Below are 22,835 nucleotides of genomic sequence, written 5' to 3' on the forward strand. Positions count from 1 at the left end.
CTCCAGATAGCGAGATGAAAATATCTTCAATCCGCGGAAGTGGATATTGTACGGTGTGAAGGACCGGGTTCACTGTTACCTTAAAGTCCCCATAGATGCGAACCTTCCTTGGTTCCCCAGGCGTGCTGCTCAACGACTTTTTCATCACAGGGATGATGGGTGTAGCCCACTCGCTCCAGTCTACCTTGGACAGTACAGCTGAACGTTCCAGACTCTCCAGCTCTGCTTCGACGGCTGGGCGGATCGCATAAGGTACCGGTCTGGCCTTAAAAAATTTTGGGCTTGCGTTTTCTTCAATTTTAATCGTCGCTGTCATGCCTTTTAGTGTTCCGAGTCCTTGCTGGAACACTTCTTTCGCGTCAGTTAGGATCTTTGACAGTCGCCCAGGTGTGACGTTGTCATCCTTTTTGTCAGCCACAGTCAGTGCCTGTATGGAATGCCAATCCAGTTGTATTTTCTGGATCCATTCACGTCCCAGTAATGGTGATCCTCCATCTTGTAATACATACAGGTCTAGTTTTGGTGTTTCCTTACCGTTATATATAACGGTCACCCTTATTTTTCCTTTGAGGTAGACTTTTTGCCCCGTCTCCGTCTTCAAAATAATTTTTGTGTCTCTCAAGGGTATGTGTGAGAATAGCCGCTCGTAGTCCCGTTGGTTTATGACTGTTAGGGCTGATCCTGTGTCCAATTCCATCTTTACCTGGACTCCTGCTAACTTGAGAGTGACCCAAATGGTTCGGTGATCCTCCGTTGTGATCACATTATGTAGTTTCAGACAACTCAGTTCCCTGCTTTCGGAGTCATTATCACTCTTTTGTTCATCTGAACTATTCTCCGTCATCTTATGTACCTTCTTGTACTTTCCTTTGGCAGGTTTCTTATTGCTGGTTTTCTTTCCCGACCTGCAGACTCGTACTATGTGTCCTACTTTTCCACACTGTCTGCACACTTTGTCTTTGAACCAGCAATCATTCTGGTCGTGTGTTGTTCTGCCGCAGCGATAGCACTTCTCTGTTCCATATGACATTTCGTTTGTGCCTTATTCTTGCGGTCTCTGTTGTATCTCTGCAGTGCCCCATGCTGCTGCTTCATATGATACCGCAATGCTGAAAGCCTTTTCCAGCGTAAGGTCCTTTTCAGATAAAAGCTGTTTCTGGGTTCCTTCACTTTGAAGCCCACGCACAAACTTGTCCCTTAAGGTATCTGCCAGTCCCGCTCCAAACTGGCAGTGTTTCGATAGTTTGCGCAGTTCTGTTAAATAATCAGCATTGCTTTCATCCTGATGCTGGTTCCGTTTGTGAAACTTGAATCTTTCTGCTATCAGCAGCGGTGTGGGGTTTAAATGTTTCTTTAGTATCGTTACTATGTCTTCAAAACTCTTTTCCATTGGCTTCGTTGGGGTTACTAGATTTCGTAATAAACCATACGTCTTTGCACCCATTAAATTTAACAATACTTACGCTTTCTTGTCATCTGACACCTCATTTGCCTTGCAGTACACCTCTATTCGTTCGACATATGTAGTCCAATCTTCGACTTCATTGTCAAATGCGGTGATACTGCCACTCTTTGGCATTTTGGGTGTGGTTTAAAATGGCATCTCCCAATGGCTTAAAATGGCGTCTCCCGCGCTTTCCTTCCTCCCCCGCTCCCGGCGGCTCTCGTGGCAATGGCGGCGCCCTGTAGGTTTCGCGCGCTTCTCCTGCACTGCTGCCAACGCCGCTCTTGGTGGTCCTCGTGGCAATGGCGGTGCCTCGCGGGTTTCTGCGCGTCTCTCTCTCCCTCTCTCCGACACTGCTTGGCCCCTGAACACCGGCTGCGCCCTGAGTGCTCTGCCCTCTCTCTCTCTCTCCCCCGTCGACGCTGCTCGGCCCTTTGCTGTGCCGCTCGGTCGGGCTCTAGCCCGCCGCTGTCCGGGAAGGGTCTGCGCACTACCTGTTGCCAGCCCGTTTCGCTGGACCACCTCGACTGGAAAGCCAAGCCTGGCTCTCGACAGCCTCCCCCGCAATTCTCGAGTCTCTGGCCTTGACCTCCAATCCACTGATCTCCAGGAACGAATCCCCGGGAGGTGATGCAGAGTTGCAGGTAGGTTCGAACCTGCCTCGTCGCCAATGTTACGTCCGTGTATAATAAGATACAGACTGCAGCAGAAACGATACAACAGGTGTTTACTCAACGTGGCTCACAGTTGAACTGATCTGTACAGATTACTACTCAGGGCTATATACAGGTGTGGTCACTGCCGGTACTGCAGTATACATGAGCTGTAAAAGATAGTTCCCCACTTAAAGGTATATACATTACAGCTACTCACAGTAAATGTCCCTTTAACAGGAGCCATTGGTTATGAATCTTTTTCCCATGCCTGAAACTTGATGTCCCTTTATTTGTAAAATGTATTATTTTAGTGGAATTAATTTCTGCTATTCTTGCAGATCATTCCTATCCTACTGAATTTATATCCTGATATGTATTTTGGTTGCATGGCAATAACATTATACAGCACTATAAGTGGCATCACCTCAAGTAGATTCATTCAGAAAAAAAAAACCAGTCCTTGATAAATATTAAATTGTCGGCATTCTGCTGTGGTAAGTCTTAATTGTGAGGTTTCACTTGCCCTATTGGTGTTGTCCTCGTCACTCATCTGTTTATAACAAAAACCTGTTTTAAAAGGTTCTGCAATCCCCTGCAAAAGTTGCCCTTCCCCCACCCTACAACGGTGGTCGTCAAGCACACAATGTTACGTCATTCTTGGGTGTCCAGAGCATGCATCTCCCTGAAATATTCTGAAATGATATGGGGGTAACTTTAACCTACTTTAACCGGGCAGGAAACCCACGGGATCGGGTGGAACGCCAGTTGTACAGCTCGCCCAATATTGCTCTCCGTGACTTCCCGATGGGCGGTTTGGGTTAAAATTGCCCCCAATGTAGAAAACTGCAATCTATCTGGTGCCTTTCTGATTGGATTTATTTATGTTTCCCATTTATATGTTTTCCAACGCAAAACCTAGCACACAAGGCAGGGGTTCCCAATTATGTTCGGACAAGGTCCACTTACCTTATTCATTGATCTGGATAGGACATTACCTCAATACTGCTTTTTATGAAGTCTCTCCCTGGGACCAAAATTCCTGTTTTTACCAAATTTAGCAAAAAAAAGACAAAGTACTTCCTACAGTGAATACAGGAAATCTCAACCCCCCACCACCCCGTGTCTGTTGCACTCCTCTTTTCTCTCTGCGTTTCCTCTGTTCTCTATCCATATCTCCATTACTCTGTCAGCTATGGCTCAGTGTGTAGCACACTTGCCTCTGAATCAGAAGGTTTGTGGGTTCAAATCCCACTCCAGGGACTTTGAGCACATAAATCTAGGCTGACACTCTGAGGGAGTGCTGCGCTGTTGGAGGTGCTGTCTTTCAGATCAGATGTTAAACTGGTGTCCTGGCCAATATTTATCCCTCAACCAACATAACAAAAACAGATTATCTGGTCATTATCACATTGCTGTTTGTGGGAGCTTGCTGTGCACAAATTGGCTGCTGTGTTTCCCACATTACAACAGTGACTCCACTTCAAAAAGTACTCCATTGACTGTAAAGTGCTTTGGGACGTCCGGTGGTCATGACAGGCGCTATAGAAATGCAAGTATTTCTTTCTCGGACGGCTCCTCATTTTTTCTGTTACGATAGCGACCTCTGGATCTCCCAACTGCTTCCTTTTCCTTCAGCAATCTCTTCCAACTTCACACTCCCATCAGTGCACATACTGTATAAGATGGTCAGGCTCCTTTGCTTCCCATGAACGGCTACTCAGTAAGATATTATAAGATATTACTCATGCCATTGAACTTGGGAAAATTGAAAAGATAAATCACAGCTGTATACAACTTGTGCATCTTGGCATAAGAGCCCCCTGAAATCACAAGTACCTTGTGTAGACACTGGTAATTTTAGGTAGCTCTTTCTGAATCTCTGCTTTGCCATGAGGTATTCTTGGTAATTCAAGTGGAAGCTTTCATGGATCTGACATTGTTTGCAGTTTTAATACTCAGCGCTCGAGTACTTTATTTTGGGTGGAATTTAAAGGTGTACCAGCAGTGAAAAATAAAATTTACCTAGAGTCATAGGGGGAAAAATTGAGTCGTGCCCCCTTTGGGGCGTTAACTTTGCCAGGGCACTAAAATTAGTGCCCCCGCGACCGAAATTGAATGGTAGCGCCCCAAGAGGGAAGTGGGGCACTACTGGAAGCGCCCCGCCTCCCTCCTGGGGCGTTACGAGGGAATATCACACCGTGGTACTGCAGGCCTTCCTCCCCTTCTTAAAGGGGAGGGGCCTGGCGCAGCGCGTCCCAGCGCCCAGCTGGGCCGCCAGGGATTGGAGTGCCGGCAAAAGAGCCCAGCACTGAAGAGAAGTGCCGGGCTCATGGAGCGCAGCCGGCACTCCGTGGGGGGGCTTCTCAGAAGGCCGGGGATGGGCAACGGGGGCAGGTGCTGACAGGCGGCCAGCAACAAAAATGGTCGCCTGGTACCTCGCCTTTAAATAGCGCCGCCCCGGCTGCAGGTAGGCCCCCCTGACCCCATCGGACATAGCGTCCCGCGGTAAGTCAGGGGGCGCTACAGAAGATCGCGGCCGGGGAGTGAGCGGGGCGCTGCGCCAACGATTACCACCGCCACTAACTTCCTGCTGAATTTCTTAGGGCGCTAATGGGAGGCGCAAAGCAATCAAATTTTTCCCCCATAGTGTCATAACGGCACAGAAGGAGGCCATTCGGCCCATCGAGTCCGTGCCGGCTCTCTGTAGAGCAATCCAGTCAGTCCCATTCCCCCGCTCTATCCCCATAGCCCTGCAAGTTTATTTCCCTCAAGTGCCTATCCAATCTCCTTTTGAAATCATTGATCGTCTCTGCTTCCACCACCCTCGTCAGCAGCGAGTTCCAGGTCCTCACCACTCGCTGTGTAAAATTTTTTTCCTCACATCCCCCCTGTATCTCTTGCCCAAAACCTTAAATCTGTGTCCCCTAGTCCTTGTACCATCAACTAGTTGGAACAGCCTTTCCCCATCTAGCCTATCCAAACCCATCATAATTCCTGGAAAATTTGAAGCACCAAATATAATGCATTTGATGGTATTTCTCACTAAATGGGCACCTTAAAGGGAAACCCAAATTTATTCAAAATTGGTAAAGAACTATTTACTTTTTGTCAGAATGCGAGAAAAATCAGGGACCAGTATTGTTGCCAACTGCCTGCATTTTGTGCGGATAGGCATGTTTCTAGCCTCCAATCATGCTGCTCACCCCCAGGTCTCAAAAGCTCACTTGTCCTCCATCACCCTTAATTTGCCTCATTATCCATTGTGAATTATCTTTTCAGCCCCTGTGCAATAGTTCAGCACATGCTGAAGAAGTAATGCGCAAATGATTATGGGGCAATTTCATTAGTCTGAGGTGCCCCATGCGAATGGGGGTGTGGAAACATTGGTAAGTATGGACCAGCCTCATTGATTTAAACAAAAACTGTGTGTGTGATTTAAAGGGGCTTTGTTTACAATTTAAATACTTCTGTCTGGAATTCTGTGGCGGGACCTCTGGAGAAACAGTGTGAACGGCTACTTTTAGTCATTTACGCAGTTTCGCCAGAGGTTCCTCCGAGCTCACGCCACAGGATTCCAGAGAAAGGTATTTCAGTTGTAAACAAGGCCCCAGGCTTCTCCTGAATTATTAAAACTAAAAAGGGAAAGCACTAGTGACCGAAATCTTCCATTTTTTGTTTCCTTTCCAAAGCATTTTTCAATGTTACTTTTCTCACACCCTCAACGTATACAATCCTTTAAGGTGGTTACCTCACTCTCGCCTGTAGAGGTTTGTGCATCATCAAATCAACATAAAGGGGGTGAAAATTCCACAGCGCTGAGAAACGGGCGCGATCACCACGATGCGAGATATACCCATGTCCGGTCAAGGAACTCGGGCAGATTGTGCTGCCTGCTAATTATAATGATTGTATGGCACAGCCCAGCGCTAAACGTGCTGCTGACAGGCTGAGCGCACAGCAGGGGGCCCAAGTTCTTGATGTTCGCACGAGGCTAGCTTAGCAAGCCTGTGCATCTTAAAGGCAGTTTTCTCCTCTTAAAGGTGAACTGCCTTCTTCTGATCAAAAATGTTAAAAGTGCTCCAGCACTAACCCAAATGGTGCAACTGGCCAGGGAAAGGGCACCCAGGGTCTTGGATGCAGCACACCAGCTTTGTGCAGGTGGTGAACACTGGAAGAGAGGTCCTCTACCCACAGGGGATCAGGAGGCCCTCCAGAAAGAATGATGTGGGACCAGATCGCCAAGGCGGTCACTGCCAGCAGTGTCACACCCAGGATGTGGCCCCAGAGCTCAAAGAAGTTTAATGACCTCAGATGAGTGGTCAAGGTCAGTGAATACATCTTCAAAAGCCATCTCCTACCAACTGCATGACTAGCCTCACACACTGCTCAATGCACGGCATCCCACGCTCCCCCATCACTCACCTACCAACCTCTACCAAACACGAGGCACACCTCACATTCCTAGATTCAACTCACCCCCTTGGAGGAGACAGTGCTGGCCATTCTTGGCAGGGGCATCGCTGAGCCCTGGGCCAGCGGCAGGGCTGAAAGAATACAAGATGCCGGTATCCACCTACGTTATCCTCCTTTTCACATCCCATAATATCTTCTGATTTGCAAGCTGCATATGGTGTAAGCATGCACCTCTTGCTTTACCCCCTCCCCTCACCACAACCCTACCCTTGTGCCTTCCTCATTTCAGACATTCAAGAAATCTAGTCTGCCCAGCCAGTGGTTGACCCAGAAGAGAGGGAAGAGAGTGAAGAAGAAGAAACACCGTCACTCAATTTCACACTCCCAGCCACCAGTTCCTCGAGGTCATCCTGCAAGGCCATCTGCAGGCTCCTCCACTGAAAGTCAACAGCCTTCCGCCAGCCATGCTGCAGGCACTGGGGTAGCACTGCGTAAGAGTACTAGCAGGCAAAGGCACACGCAAGACACTCACTAAAAGAATATATAAGGGTGACGAGTTGATTTCTTGATGTCATATTGGATGCGTATATGGATAAAGTTGGATTGGAAAGTTTGCTTTGTGGTAGCTTTTATTTCAGCATTGTGGCCAAGAGGACGCTGTGATGGTCAGTAACAGAGGGAAGGTAAGGTAAGGTGTGGGGATTGGGGTCATGTTCATTGGTACCGCAGGCGGATGATTCGTTCCTGGATATCCCGGTCAGAAAAGTGCTGTCTGGGTTGCCTCCCTTCTTCCTCCTCTTCTTTCTGCAAGCAGCTTGTCCCCTTTGCTGCCTCTGCTCCATCTCCATGTCAAGCTGCAGCCCAAGGGGGATTGCAACTAGAGCCCCCAGAAGTCTTCCTTTAAGAGCCAAAGCCTTGCAAATGTCCAGCATCACTATCTGCACACCCTTCACACTTTAATAACTTTTAAAATGTCTTACACCAAACCACTACTCAATTAAAATGTAAAGAAATCAGTACAAAAACAAAAATCTGAACTTACCTGAAAGTTGTGTGTGTCCCTTTAAGAAGCATTGGTAGGGGATCCGTCTTACAGCTGAACGCACATTCTGCTGTGTGCGCTTTGGAGAGGGCATTAAAAGGAGCGGCAACACCCAAAATAGCAGGTCGTGCATCAATTCAGTGTTGCACGCTGATTGACTACACAATCTGACTAATTACCATATTTGCAGCGAGTGCAGACAACGGCAGCGCTGCCAACCTGCCCAAAATGGCGGAAGTGAGGGAAGAGAGGCAGCTGCCATTTTTTCACCGAAACCGGCCTTATCAGCCGGCGCGAAGGGGCCGAATTTCACAGTCAATGTTCTTTAGAAATTAATGCAGAATATGTTGGAAATGCATAGCAGGCCAATCCACACCCTTAAACAGGACTGTTTCCTAATTTGTCAGATGATCACTCAGTACTACACAGTTGCAAAAAATCAACAACAAATGACTCAGTTCACTGAGACTAAGGCTCAGTATTTAGCAGGTCACCATTTTAAATATTCTATTTCTCAGCAACTTCAAATTTATCTAATTTTCTGAGGCACGCCAATGCTATAAAAATAATTCAATACTTGAGGTCAGATGACTGCATCACAGGGGACTAAGTCGCCATGGAAGTGTTCAATGGAGCTGCCAACCATGAATACACTTTTTTAGTACAACTGCAGGATTGGACAGTTTATTCTTGCGGGAACATTACTCAACTGTTTCCCATCCACCCCCAACACAATAAGGGGAGCTTGGACCAAAATGAATAAAAATGACACATGGAGTGGGAGGCAGGAGTGGAAAATGCAGAGCGCATGTTACAGTGAACACCAAACATGGAAAACCTGCAATGAACTGCAGATTCCATACATTTGTAATACAAAGCCTTGAATGTGGGCAAGCAGTCAAAAGAGGTCCAATTGTCAGATCAATATTGTTGAGTAAGCCTTCTCAATTGTTGCACATGTACCAACAGGCAGAAAATATAAGCCTGATGATTTATTGTCTTTTGCAACGAGAAATACTTGACAGTGTTTGGCAAGTAAGCACTTGGGCTAATATCTCCCACGTGGAACTTTTAAATTAGTGTACAAGAACAAGAATATAAGTAAAACACTTACACAATGACAGAATCCAGATGGAAGTCGACAAAAGGGTAAAATAAAAAGTGAATACAAAATTTTGACTGTCCAAAGGAGACAAGGAGAATTAATTTACAGCATGTAAAAATATTGCATATATTTTTTCATTTAAAAATAAACATTAAATTTGATATGTTGATTTTAAAGTATTTCTTTATGAGGAAGTTAGAATGTTGTGCAATAAAACTATGGACTAACTGGGGTAGCAAGTGTGGTGATATATTACCCAGAATGTCCCAGATGGTGAAGAGGCTGTGCAGAATGTTACAAGCTAGATTTCTCCGCAACAACACACATATCCAAGAATTTACAAAAGCCTGTCTGGGATAAAATTACTCAAGGTAGCCACTTTAAAAAAAAAGAATTCTTCATAGCTTTTCAGTGTTGGTACACTGTGTCATGTAGTTACGGTACTGATCTTCAGTGCAACCATGTACAAGTTAAAAACTAATTGGATTGGAAATCTTTCATCTGGAGACATACAAGTGACCTGAAAATAGGCTGGCTAAAACACAAAAGAGGTAATGGTTTATTTATAAGAATTGATTGTCACTAATACCCATTTCCAGTTTGATTGAGACCTGTCTGGATGTATAAATACCTTTTTATTGCCACCTGTAGTTTCCAATTCTTGTACATTCTCTCATATTTACCAGTTTTTAGTCCACTCTGAGCTAATATTAGCCAGTTGATGATAATTATGTCCTGTTGCCATACTCTCCTTTCCATTTGTTAGAGTTAGAGAATGTAACACAATAATGTACAGGGTACCTTATATGTTGGACTGCAAGCACGACAGCTATAACGAGGGGCTATCTCCGGTTGGACGGTTTAAATCTTGTTGCGCTAATCTGTTCAGTACTGACCCTACTCCTAAATTAAACCAGACACAGAATATGATGGCTGACTAGTTTAGGATATAGGAAATTTCCCTCAATTTGACAAGCAGATCATTATAAAAGGACTACTGCGGCGTTAAACATCAACAATGGTATGCAACAAGCCACACTACTTCCAGGTCAAAATGTACAGCTATCTATATCGATAGAGCTGAACCACTATAAAACCTCAGTTTAACACGTGCCGGGATAATGGCCCAGAGCATAGTTTCATGATGTCCAATTATATTTAGCACTAATTCAAATTGAGCTCAATCAAATTGCACATTGAAGCTTAAACCACTTGAGGAGCCCCTTGAGTATGTAAAGAAAACTGTAGTAAGGTCTAAATGCTCAGCTTTATTCTACATGCACAGGCTGTAAAGAAATGTTACTGTACTCTTGATATCTTACCAGTAATACTCTGTACTTTTGTAATGTTTTTTCAATTATTTGCAGTACTGGCTGTATTAGAAATTGTTTCTCAAGAAACTTTTAGATTCCCTCTCCTGAAGCTGTTTGCCTACATAACAGTCACTGCACTTAAAAATAATTTATTGTGTTATGTTCAAAATAAGTTAAGGTATGGAATGTTTCTGAAAGATGTGCTGAGGCCCTATATAAATACAAGTCTTTCTTTCTAGGTTTGATATCACTTAACAACTACACTTAATTTATCTTCTGTTTTACTCTTTACAATCTTGGTTTTCTGCACTATGGGTCTTGACCTGCCACCTATGTTATTCAATTAAAAAAATATACGGTAACAGCACAATTAATCATCCTTCGGTATGACCATCATTGTACACTAACAGTTTGGAGCATGTTGACCTTGGGCGGCCAGATTGAGAGCTGCTGTCAGGAAATTTGAAAAACTCAGCACTTAGTAATACCACTCCAGAAAGTTCACAGCATGCATTAGACAAAATGACAGTTACTTGAGGGTGGTTTCTAGGTTATAATCTCTTCTCTTGTCCAGATGGCAATTATGAACTGCTCAGGCGATTACATTATTGCTGTGTAATTATTACCAGGTGTCCATTGATCTCTGGATAATGCAAAAAATATAGTCTTGAATTGTATGAGATGTTCAGTACTTCCCATGTTAGTTATTTCAGTGGCGGAAGCCTACACATAAGGATAAACAATTCGGTTTGATGCTTTCTGAAAACAGAGCATCAAGTACCATTGAGCAGTGTGCTCATAAGGACTGCACGTTGAAATTAATTGAGTCCCCAGATGTCGAAAGAGGTTTACTCTTAGTGATTGACACCTCGGTTGTATATTTACACCACGCATTTATTACAAAGAAATATGATTTTTAACGCGTCTCTACTCACCTATTAATTTTCAGATTTACTGTTGTAGACTAGAGTTGGATGTGACAAGAATCCAAGTCAGAGGTCAACTGACGTGGTTGCACTGACGATCAGTACTATACCATGTTGCCAGCTATTCCAGTGAACACATGGTAGTGAGGTGGTAAGCACAGGGCAGTTTTAATGCTGTGCTGGGAGAAAGGGCAAATATAAAACTGATATAGTAAGGAATCAGGAAATAGCTTCCAAGCGCTGAACAGACTAGTTAATGAATCGAGAGACAGTGAATAAGGAAATCTTAGAACTGCGATGGTCTCATACTGAGATCATCCAAAATTCATTTCATGTGGATGTTGATTGTAAACGGCTGCTCACGTAGTGCTATTACTCACAACACATGCACCATCAATGTGTGCAGGATAATATTAAGCTCGTATCACAAGACAAGTTTAAGATGAAGAAGACCATATGTCCCACCTTAGCTCATCCATACAAAAATACCGTAGTCTTTGTTTCTTAAATAATTCCAGATGTTTCGCCTCCACTACTCTATCTGGAAGTTTATGCCACACATTGATCACTCTTTTGGGGAGAAAACAACTTGCCCCAGTTTCCGACGAGTAATGGGAAGCGCGATCCGAACACACAGCCGAAGACGTCGGCCTGAGGCCCGATCAAAATTGGGCCTTGGGCTTCATCTGTCTGAAACTGGAAAGCAGCATCCCAGCCAGCTCTGTGCAGAGCCAGTTTGCAGATTGGCACTGGGGGGTGGGGAGGGGGAGGCCCAACAGCAGCAGCCCGCAGTATTTCTGTGGCAAAATGTTAAATGTTACCTTTTTGTGATCAGCCACTTTAAGGACCACTGGTTCGGCCGCTGAAGACCTGGAACAGCTGGGTCCGCCCATTTGATGACCAATTTTGCATCAGGGTCCTACAACCTTCATTAGGATCCCGTTGGGCACCTAACGTTTGCTTTAGGCAGATGCCCTGCACACCTAGAAGTTGACAGTTTCTAATTTGTCAGCTGGCACACTTCCGGGGAGATTAGGTGCAGATTTTGACCTGAAATGCCTCCTCCCAACATTACATTTTTGCCTAAAAAATGGTTGCAATGATATTCAGTTTCTCCCCTTTCTGCGAAGAGCAATTTCCTGATCTCAGTCCCAAATTTACCTTTAACTTGGAACAAGTGTCCCCTTGTCCAACACTCACGGTTTAGTTTGAAGTAATGTTCTGGATCTACCATACCGTTTACAATCTTACATACCTCAGACACCTTTCAAGGCTGAAAACCCTGAGTTTCTCCATTCTTTCCTCATGGCTCAGTTATCTGACGATATGGATCAGCCTCATGGCTCTTCTCTGAACTGCCTTCAGAGCTTTAATGTCTCCTTTGTGTCTCAGTGACCAGAATTAGACACAAGATGTAGTCTGGCCAGAGCACTACATTTTAAGCATGACTCCCTTTATTATATATAGTTGAGCATGCTAGTTGCTTTGTTGACTGTTGCTCAACAAAGTTTGGACATGCTGAGCTTCAAGTCTACCAAGACTCCTTGATATCTTTCAGTGTCGTCCATTTTGTCTTCCTATATGCAGTACTTTATACTTGTCCATATTAAATTTCATCTGCCATTGTTCCCACCCACTTAATTTTTCTACAACTAATTTTGTCTATGAGCCGTCTCCTCAGAATCAGCTGCTTCTAATTTAGTGTCATCTGTAAATTTAACCAGCTTTGCATTTTTGAATCCAAATTGTTAATGTAAATTAAAAACAGTAGGAGTCCCAATTCCCTCACCATCAAAATCCTGGAGGGTTGACCAGAAACTGAACTGGATCAGCCACATCAACACTGTGAAAGTACAGGATTAGATAACCCATTGGCAACCAAAAATAGGAGAACTCCCCAAAAAGGAAATATATCTTTTTATGTCCACCTAAACATGAAGGCAAGGACCTCGGTTTAACATCTCATCTGAAAGACGGCACCTCCAGCAACACAACACTCCCTCAGTACTGCACTAAAGTGCTAGCCTAGATTATATATTTAAGTCTCTGGAGTGGGGCTTGGACCCAAGCAAAATGAATTAGCTACTTCATTGGCAGCCCAGGACTTTTAAAGAAAGTTATTTTGCCAGCAGTGCTCTGTGGGTTAATACGATGGAGATGTTAAGACTATGGAAATCAAAAAGTTCTTGATTTGATGCCTATAATCTACATACACTGTAGATGTAAAACAGTAACATATGTATTATGTTTCATAGATAATAAACAAATCTTATTTTCAGAAGGGTAAGAAATGCCACGACTCACTCAAATTAAAATGAGCTCTTAAAGACAGTATTGTCTCTATTTTCTGTGGCAGTTTTGAGTTTTCTTTACAAGCCTTTATGTTCACATAATTATTAAAACATTTGGGTATTCCGTTCTATATTATTGTTTTGCTTTTTTAAGAGGGCACTGTATAAAAGGAGGAAAAATGGGGTAATGGCAGAATAAATTTTGGCAAATATTTTCAAAAGAAAAATGTGACTCCAAATCTTTGCAGAAAAGGATGAGGAAGAGACTGATACAAAGAGAAAGCAGGATAGATACTGAGAGATAGAGTAACAATAAGACTGACTAGGAAACAAGAGACATATCTAGGGTCAACTTTGTTTTACTCGAGACGCACTCCCTTCCTCCTACAGTCTCTAGGCTTTTAAATCGAAGCTTGATGTCATCCAAGCATTAATTGCTGATTAATTGTTTCTTCCCTATCACTCTTTTCCATATTACTGTTGTCCTGCACTATGTGCCTTAGCCCTTCACCCAAGTTTCTCAGTATTGTATATGTATACTTCTTGATGTCCTATGGCAATGCTCATAGAAAGGAAAAAACCAGAGTGGCTAACATTTCTTCTCTGTTGCTGGTTGCATACAGTTTGTACAGTTACATTGCACATAGTTTGATATAGTGTCTAACATATTTGTTATAAATTGTAGGCCTCTCAAAATCAAGGAAATGACAACACAGAAGGCGGCTATTCAGTTCACTGCACCAGTGACAATGTCTCAAGGGATTTCTGTTTCACTGTGGTCCGAGTAAATTTCAGTTTGCAACTTCTACTGAAGCACAATGCACATATGTGAATGGTTATTTGGATTTATGATGCTAATTGTATTTTTATGGGAATATAGCAGCAGGTACCAGTGGGCTCCAGAAAGGCAGCAGCTGCATTATGAAGGTAATCAGCTATATGGGACAGAATTGGATGTAAATTAATCCATGAGATATTACAGCTGGGTCTAATTACAGCCCATGCCACCCACTCTAGTATAAACATTGCTGATTATATTTTTTAATACATGTTCATTTCACTATTAGAGCAGTTACAATACGAATCCTTTTGGCTGATCACACCATGATGAATTAGAATTCATAGAAAGTGCAGATATAAAATGCTGCCAAATGAATCGTGAAATGGAGGAAATAGTACAAAGCCATCCAAATATTGAGTGGTGATGCTGGGCACGGAGTTGTTTAGCAACACTTCAGTAGAGGATAGTTGCAACACCTTTAAAGGCATAATGATAAGCATGCAGGATCAGCAAGCATAAGCTAAACATGCATAGCAGTAAATTGAATTCCTGAGTGGAAGACATCTTGAGTTGCCAAAGGTAGGTGAGGGTTAGCTGTAATAAGTGATTTCAGTTGCTGCAGTTTCCTGGAGATAGCCTTAGGGATTTGGAGAGAAATTTCCTAGAGTTTTCCCCCCAAATTGTTTTTTTCTCTCTTCAGCAGCAAATCTGTACACTCACAATGCATCAACTGATCTGCTGCCCCACGTTACCTGGCTAGGAAATTGCTACCACTCCATCCCCTCAGTGATGATCATGTTGCTGCAGCTTATATCTGAAGCTGCTACTTGGCTTTGGAAGCAGACTGCGCTGTGAGTTGCAAATGGGAACTCCTAGTCATGCAACAGATCAAAAATTCCCACCCTTAGCACAATGCCTGTGCCTGGAGCAAAGTTGCAATGTCAGGTTGAGTGATAAAATCATGAATGAGGGAGAATGCTTCTCTGAACTGGGGAAGAGTTAGAACTTGGACGTTAGAGGGGAGAATGCCTCTGTGCATGGGACAGTGACTGCTCAAATAGCTTTCCTGAAAAGTGATGGTCTGTTCACTATGGATAAACCAAAAATGACTTTCCAATTTTTCTTCAGATTAAAAATCTTTCAGTTGTGATTTTAAAAGTGTTTACATTAACCAGAATACATAATGTTCATAACAATTCCAATTTTTCCAGAAATGTGGTATTAGAAATGCATACAGCAGTGGATGTGGGGTCAGGAACATTCTTGATTTGCTGCCTGCGGTCCTGGTGCATAAATATTAGGTTAGTTAAATTCTTGTAAAAAAAAATCCATCTGCATATTATTAAAAATCTTAATTAGGTCCCATTATCCCGAGCCTCTTCTTCCACAAGACTACTAGACCTGGCTCCCCAGCTAATATTGCCAGATCCCAACAATCCCCAAATAATACCAGACTCTGTCTCTAATTATTTGAAGCCCTCCTCGCCAGTCCTGCCACTAGCCTTCCTTCCCACTTCCAGATCCTATGACCTTCCCTCAGTGCAGACAAATTGTTAGACCACATTACCAGAGTTTCCTGATCTCACAACTGTCCCCAATGCTCTCAGGCCCCGACACCTGCCTCTCCAGTGATCCCAGAACTTTCCCAGTATTCCTAGCACTCTGGGAACCCCTCTCAAACTATTGCACAACCCTGTGACCCCCATCCCAGTAACTCTAGATTCAAGACCCTTTCCCCAAGTGCTTCCAGACCTCAGGGCCACCCCAATGCTGATAAGTCAGTGCTCCGGGTAATACTACTGATCATAACACCCCTGTTCTTATAAAATGTCTGAGTCACCATGAGCAATACCATGTGAGATCTGCTAATATTTATTAAAAAAAAACACAACACTCCTATTTCACCAAAACAAATATAAGACTTAAAAGCCCTGGTAGGCACTGTAAAGGAGATAATTGAACCATTGTTAGTATGAGCTCCAAATCGTAGAGAATGAGATGAAACACCAGGAAGCAGATTTTCTTGGCAATCAATGCTTCTTTTCTCTTTAGAACTGCCCCAGTTTTCCCTGGAGGGAGCTCTTGTACTTTCATGAAATCATAGCAGGTGTTCGTAACATTCAGTTTCCCCATGGCTCTCAACTTTCCAGGAGTTTGTATAAGGAAATAAGAGTTCCCTACGGATAGCAGCAAATGCAATACATTAGATGCTTTTAAAAATGGCAAGAATATTTAATAGAAACTTGAGTTGCCTGTATCTCATTACAAGTTAATTCATTTTCATGTTCTACATACAGAAATACTAACATATATATATTGCATATTTTAGCACATTTATCATATTAAATATTTGAAATGCTAAATAGCAATGATTAGAAGATACCTGGTATCCTTGTAACACAGCTTGAGCAACAGAGTAAACTTGGAGACAAATTAGTTATTTTCAGACTAGCATAATTACTTTATCACTCGAATACTGTATGACAGGCATGTACTCGAGCATTTTAACTTCTTTTTACTTGAAAACTTCTACTCGTAGATTTTTGCTGGTTCATTGAACCAAACTCGGAGTGACAGTGGAACCAGAGGAGGCAGCTCAGAAATTACAAAATGAGTTGGACAAAATATAAAGTGGCCAGAATCATTGTAATGAAATTTAACAAAAGATAAAATTGAATAGACAAGTGTAAAGTACTGCACATAGGAAGTAAAATGGGTGCTGCACATATGTCATATATGGCGTTGAACTAGTTGAGGACAAGGTTAAGAGAGACCTAGGAGTCCAACTAATGTAGAGCAGCAATAAAGCCAACAGAATGTTGAGTAGTGCAGCCCATACAAGCAAGAGAAATAGTGATCAAACTGTATGGAGCTCTGGTTAGACCACATATCTTCACTGGTTGCTGGCACCCGACATTCTGATCCTTGAGGTGCTCTCAACACATCATTTGCTTTCACAAGAAGCTCCACGAAAATATATTGTGGGAATTCAGCTCATGTGGGTGCAGGCACAACTAACGCCAAAGGAACAGTGGTCCTGGTGGCTCTGCGCAGGACTACATGATTAGCCCATTATATGCTCTGCCTTTTCAAGCATTCCTCTAATGGTGTATGCAGATTAACTGTTCCCGAGAGAAGAAATACTTAGATCGCCACCAAGATGCCAAAGGATTGATATTAGTACTATTTCAATATTGTCATCAGGCATTTAAAGTGCATCAAGCCTAGTACACTATTTTAAAGAAAATAAAGTGGAGGAGAAGCATCCGGGAAGGCGCCGAACACCTTGAGTCTCTTCGCCGGGAGCAAGCGGAAGCCAAGCGCAGGCAGCGCAAGGAGCGCACGTCAACCCAAGCACCCCACCCACCCGCCCCTTCAACCACCGTCTGCCCCACCTGTGACAGAGACTGTAGGTCCTGCATTGGACTCATCAGTCACCTGCGAACTCATTTTTAATGTGGAAGCAAGTCATCCTCGGTTCCGAGGGACTGCCTAAGAAGAAGAAGATTTTAAAGAAAACAGCTGGCCTCAAGTGCTTACTTACTTCCAGCAATAGCCTTGGATCCCACATTGCTAGCATCGGCATCTCCTTGCCACTGTATCGCCCACATCTCTCCATGCTTGTTTTGGCATTTACATTTCCAAAAGCAGCAAAGCCCACAGGAGAGCAAGCAGGACCCGAGTGCACAAACCCCAGACTGTGGTGAGTCTCTGTGAAATGAAGTCCCAGCTGAAGTTCATCTCTCCACCCTCCATCTCTGCCACTCTCCTATTGCCTGGTGCAGGCCCAGATTTTAACATTTTTTGAATACCTCTATTAGGTCGCTCCTTAACCTTCTCTGCTCTAAGGAGAACAATCTCAGCTTTTCCGATCCCTCCACATACCTGAAGTCCTTCAACCCTGGTATCATCCTGGTAAACCTCCTCTTTACCCTCTCCAAAGCCTTGACATACTTCCTAAAGTGTGGTACCCAGAATCGTAGACAATACTCCAGCTGAGGCCTAGCCAGTGATTTGTAAAGGTTCAACATGACTACACATTAGTATGCAAGGCTCATACGCTGTCTTTAGTGCAAAATCTGTCTAGCCGCTGCCCCTGCTTGTGCTGTGTGGCTTACTTTCAGTTTTTTTACGCTTATAAAGATTTTATTGGATGTCCACTTCTGTTGATTTACAGACATTTTAATATTGGGAAGCAAATATTATAGCAGCTGTGGAGACAGTACATTTACATGTAAGTAACAAGAGAATCAGGCAAACTGGAAAAGGTCAAAATACAGAGTTCACCATTAACAGATAACTGACATCTTTGTTAGAATTAACAGTGATATTTTGAATCCTCTTGATACTTAAACAAATATGGACTAATAGCTCAGGCACACCTCTTCTTGCAATGGCAGACATTGATTCTGATGTATGAAAATATGCCCAATACAGAGTCTGTGATTGAGTATGACGTGCTCGCTTAGTACTGAACCAGTCAGCTGATTTTAGTTTCAGATTTTCTGCAGCAAATGTTGAATCAAATGAAATGGTCAGTGAATCTGAGTGAGAAACTCCAACTTCTACAAACCCCTCGGCTAATTGTTCAGCAATTGCAGGGACAGCTGATGTTGCCGTCAGAAAGACTGATGGGAAAAGAAATGTGTGGGCAGCAATAACTCCTTGCTGGTCTCCCATTATTCAAAGAAATTTGGGGGATAATCAACAAAGCAAAAAACTCAGTTTTCCTCTGTATACAATTAGTTTCCAATAGATTGTGATTTCTATGAACTATCAATCTGCTTGTTGACTCCATGGTGTGCTTAGATTAAATTGTTCACAGAATGTAAACATGAATAAGACTTACACAAAAGTGGTTAGGGTCTTAAAGTCTGTTTAGGCAAAGGCTGGCAATGTATTTAGTGTACTAAAGTATATTCATAAAAAAAGACAATTGAAAACACAGTATAGTTAAATCAGGATCTTGCATTTACATTTTAGGGTGAATTTTTGTGTTCACCTACTTGAGTGCTGGAGAGCCAAAACCTTTTCCACTATTAGCATCAAGCACTCCTAGGCAGTGTTTCCCCTAATTTTTTTTTGGGTGCGCAGACCCTTTAACGGGCTGTGTGGTCCATTCAAAATCTCCCATTGTAAAGCTGGTGCGGGACCTTCAGACAGCTGCGCAGCTTAGTGGGAACGTTGCTCCTCGGTCAAGTACAGGACAGACCTGATACAGAGTAGGATCACTTGTAAGCTGCCTCAGCAATGTGTCTCTTGTGTGATATTGTCCATACTAGCTGACTCATGACCACTAAGAACTGCACTGAAAGTAGCCAAACTCATTTCAAATAGAGCACCTACAGCCAGGACAAGAGAGTTCCGGTTCTACCCATTGTTTTGGGCTGAATTTGAATCTGGGGTAACAAAAGGTGGTTAACATCACCTAGCCTGGGTTTTATAGTTAAGGTTATGCTGAGATCAGGAATTATTGAGAATTCTATGGAAGTCTATGCTCGGATCAGGTACATATTTTCATTGGAGTCCAAGTTATATTTACAATGCTATCTTTAATACAACAGGCACAATAGGTATAAGAAGTTTAACTTTATCGCCTACTTGCCAATCCATCACCTTACATAATGTTTTGATAATTACCCCTTTACATGCAAGATAAAGTAGTCATTTCATGTGACATTTATAAAATTGTTCAGTCTTTACACAAAATTGATTCGATAGCAAGTGAACTAAAATACACAGCTGCATTTTCATTCTAAGAGACTGAGAAAAAAATCACAGTAAATTATTGCAGAAACAACTTAAGTACATATGCATATTTTTTTTTTTGTACGTGTAATAAGTCGTTTTCATTGCTACAGGAAACTTTCGATTTACCGGCACCTAAATAACCGGAAATGTCGGTTAACCGGCAAAATTCAGGAGTAGGTTTTACTTCATTTGTATTTGCCTTCTTCCATCTGTGCTGTGCAAGGGTGTGGCTGCAGCTGTTGCTAAGCTACAGAGACACTTGAAACTTGTGTTCATTGTTCTACAGTTGTTGCTAAGCAACAGGGTTTGTTGCTTTATACGGAGCTGTCAGCTCTCCCCATCTTTTACTATAGCGTTTGGTTATCCGGAATTTTTGATGAACCGGCACTACGTTGGTCCCGTCCGTGCCGGATAAAAGAAAGTTTCCTGTATTACATTGGATGGGCAGCTTTAACGTGAAAGGAGAACCGTCATCAATTTTGCAGACCCAATAACAATACCACACACAGTCTGAAATACAGATAAATAATTGTAGAGGGACATGTTAATCCATCTTTAGATCAGCAATACAGGAGAATTTTGTAGTCTTGAGACAAACCGGGTTTAAAGCTCAACCTCTTCCCTTGTAGATTAAATAGAAAAGTACAGACGTAGTCAAATTTTTTCTGACTTCCAGGAATGCTGCAGCTGCGATAGATTTTGGATCTTCTCTGCAACAGCAGGTAGCTAATATTTTGGGCAACGAGAATGGGTCTGGATAAACTGACAGATTTCTGGAAAGTGCAGCAAAGTCCTTTCCGCCCTTTAGACTCTAAAAAGGAAGGAGTCATCAACATGAATTACAGGTCATTTTAGCTGCATCGCAATATAAATTCTTAAATTAAGTGGGTGCCAGGAGTACACTGATTATCTTCTTCCCATTTAGAGCTAATACTTCCACAGGGTGAAAAAGCCTATTTTCACAACATTTTAAAATGTATTACGCCCAATCCCACATAACAAGTGGGTAGGTGCCAAGGAAGGAAACAATTGTATAGGATAAACTACTTTTAAAATGACAAGACACTGGGAAAGGAGGTGTGACCAAACACAAATTCAACATGCTGGGGAAGGAGAAAAAGTGTTTAAACTTTATAATTTTCCTCAGTGTTTGATATCAACAAATCACAATGTTCATAAAATTTATACCCATAGCTCCTGTCTGACATATACATTAAAGGTAATAGTTTGGTATTGGATGGTTGATATGTATCATATATGGTGAAGTAAGTGCAGCTAACTGTAACCATTGTAAATTTTTCTCATTCCTGCTGTTTGTCTACATATTGTTCCATGCGTTCTTCAATTTATTTAAACTATTATGTGCTTACATATGGATGCAGTCAGTTTACAGTATTTTGTACATGGATACCGTACTGTTTTACATTGGTGGCATTGAGCGTGGAAGGAGTTGCAGCAGATTGTTGGCTGAGGCCCTGTGCAGGGGGGAAAGAGAAGCAGATGGGTAGCTGGACTGGATTACCCCTCCTAACCAAATGTGGGGGGGTTTAACTTTATTCATCATTCTGCTCGTACTGGGTAGCTTTTTAATTGGATGCAGTGGTGGGCGTGCATCTATATTGGACCATCATTCCTGACAATTGTGCCATGTAGATCTCCAAGAACTGGCCATAGATTTCCTAACACTTCAACAGTTGTAACAATACTATATATTACCCATTGACATTAGTACATATCCTGCAGATCTTATTCACGTTTTCTGCATGAGCGGTGGAACTTTTCTACATCATGGACATGCACAGCAAGAGTTGAGCAGTATGGCGGGTGGGGCAGAGTGTTCTCAGTATTTGACAAGTAGGCCCGTCAAACATGAGACTGGGAGCCAGGCAGGGCTGGGAGCTGGGGCATATCCTTTATACCCTTTGGCTACTGCCCTCCAATATTACACTGGTGGAGCGATGGAATTTGTACAGTGTGTGTATAGAGTGTGGTATGTTTGATGGATGATTTTGAGTTGACTTTCCTGTATTCTGCCATCCGTCAGTGCTTCCATACTTATCCCCATTCCTGCTCAGTTATCCGTGGGCCCAGAGTCTCATTGCCAATGCATTTTTAGGCTTTTGGTGCCACCCTGGCTGGCTGGCAAACATGGTGCATAGGGTGGAAATTGGTTTTGGGGAGCTTTTTAATTTGTGGAGGCGAAGTGCTTTGGGGATCAGCGAGGGTAAGATTTACTGTAGTTTGCAAGTGTTACTGTCTCCTTAGGTATTGTCTGATTTACAGTTTATTAACGCCCTAAAAGCCCTCCACATCCCTAAAACTCACCTCTTTGACCAAACTTATGGTCACCTTCCCCCTAATACACCATCCTTTGGCTCATATCCCTCTGTGAAGTGCCTCAAGATGTTTTTTCTATGTTAAAGGTACTATATAAATGCAGTTTATTGTTGATTTGGAGGTGGTGGAACAGATCTAACAGTTATTTGTACTGATGAGGACTTAGGCAAGGATTCAGGTGGTGAATGCAAAGCACTGGGATTCACCTGAGTGGGTGGGTTAGGGCAGCATCGGGGTATGTGTAGGTGCATTACAGCAGCAACAGCAAACACTGAGTCTGGGGCATGGTGGATAGGGATGTTGGACACCCTGCACCAAACCATTTAAATTATGGAGAAATGCAAATCTTGTGTGGAAACTCACATGCCATATTATATGAGATAAAGCAAGAAAATATCTATTTGTTACTCATCATTACCCTGGTAATCGTAAAAATATATGAATACCACAATGCTCTTGTTACTCTTTACAACAGACTCTAGATTCTGTTTTGGTGTTTAACATTTAAGAATAATTATATATCTAAAGAAAGAGCAAACTTGCATTTATATAGCACCTTTTAAGTTCTCGGGATGTCACAAAGTGCTTCATAGCCAATGAAGTAAGCACTTTTGAAATGTTTTCACTGTTGTAATGAAGGGAAAATGAAAGGCACCGTATTGCCTCTTAATACAGAAATACTTGGTTAACTCACTAGTTAAAAATTATCTTGTCTACTAATTGTATGCATAAAGTTTATATTGTATGTGTACACAAGTTTAAATCATTTCCAGCAA

General features: G+C 42.7%; 1 protein-coding gene across 2 annotated transcripts in view; it reads right to left on the reverse strand.

Moving 5' to 3' along the window:
* Positions 1-22,835, reverse strand: part of bckdhb (branched chain keto acid dehydrogenase E1 subunit beta) — a 536,758-nt gene that overhangs the window by 32,317 nt on the left and 481,606 nt on the right. The window contains exon 11 of one of the 2 annotated variants that reach the window (XM_085997676.1): positions 18,096-20,533. The exons of the other annotated variant lie outside the window; for it this stretch is intronic. The gene's annotated coding sequence lies outside the window, so the exon portion shown is untranslated. Of the gene's footprint in view, positions 1-18,095; positions 20,534-22,835 lie in introns of those variants that run through there. 2 annotated transcript variants of the gene reach the window in all.

This window comes from Somniosus microcephalus, chromosome 9 (assembly GCF_052327205.1).
Source record: "Somniosus microcephalus isolate GS21.2 chromosome 9, FLI_Smic_1.0, whole genome shotgun sequence".
In the NCBI taxonomy this organism is placed as follows: domain Eukaryota; kingdom Metazoa; phylum Chordata; class Chondrichthyes; order Squaliformes; family Somniosidae; genus Somniosus; species Somniosus microcephalus.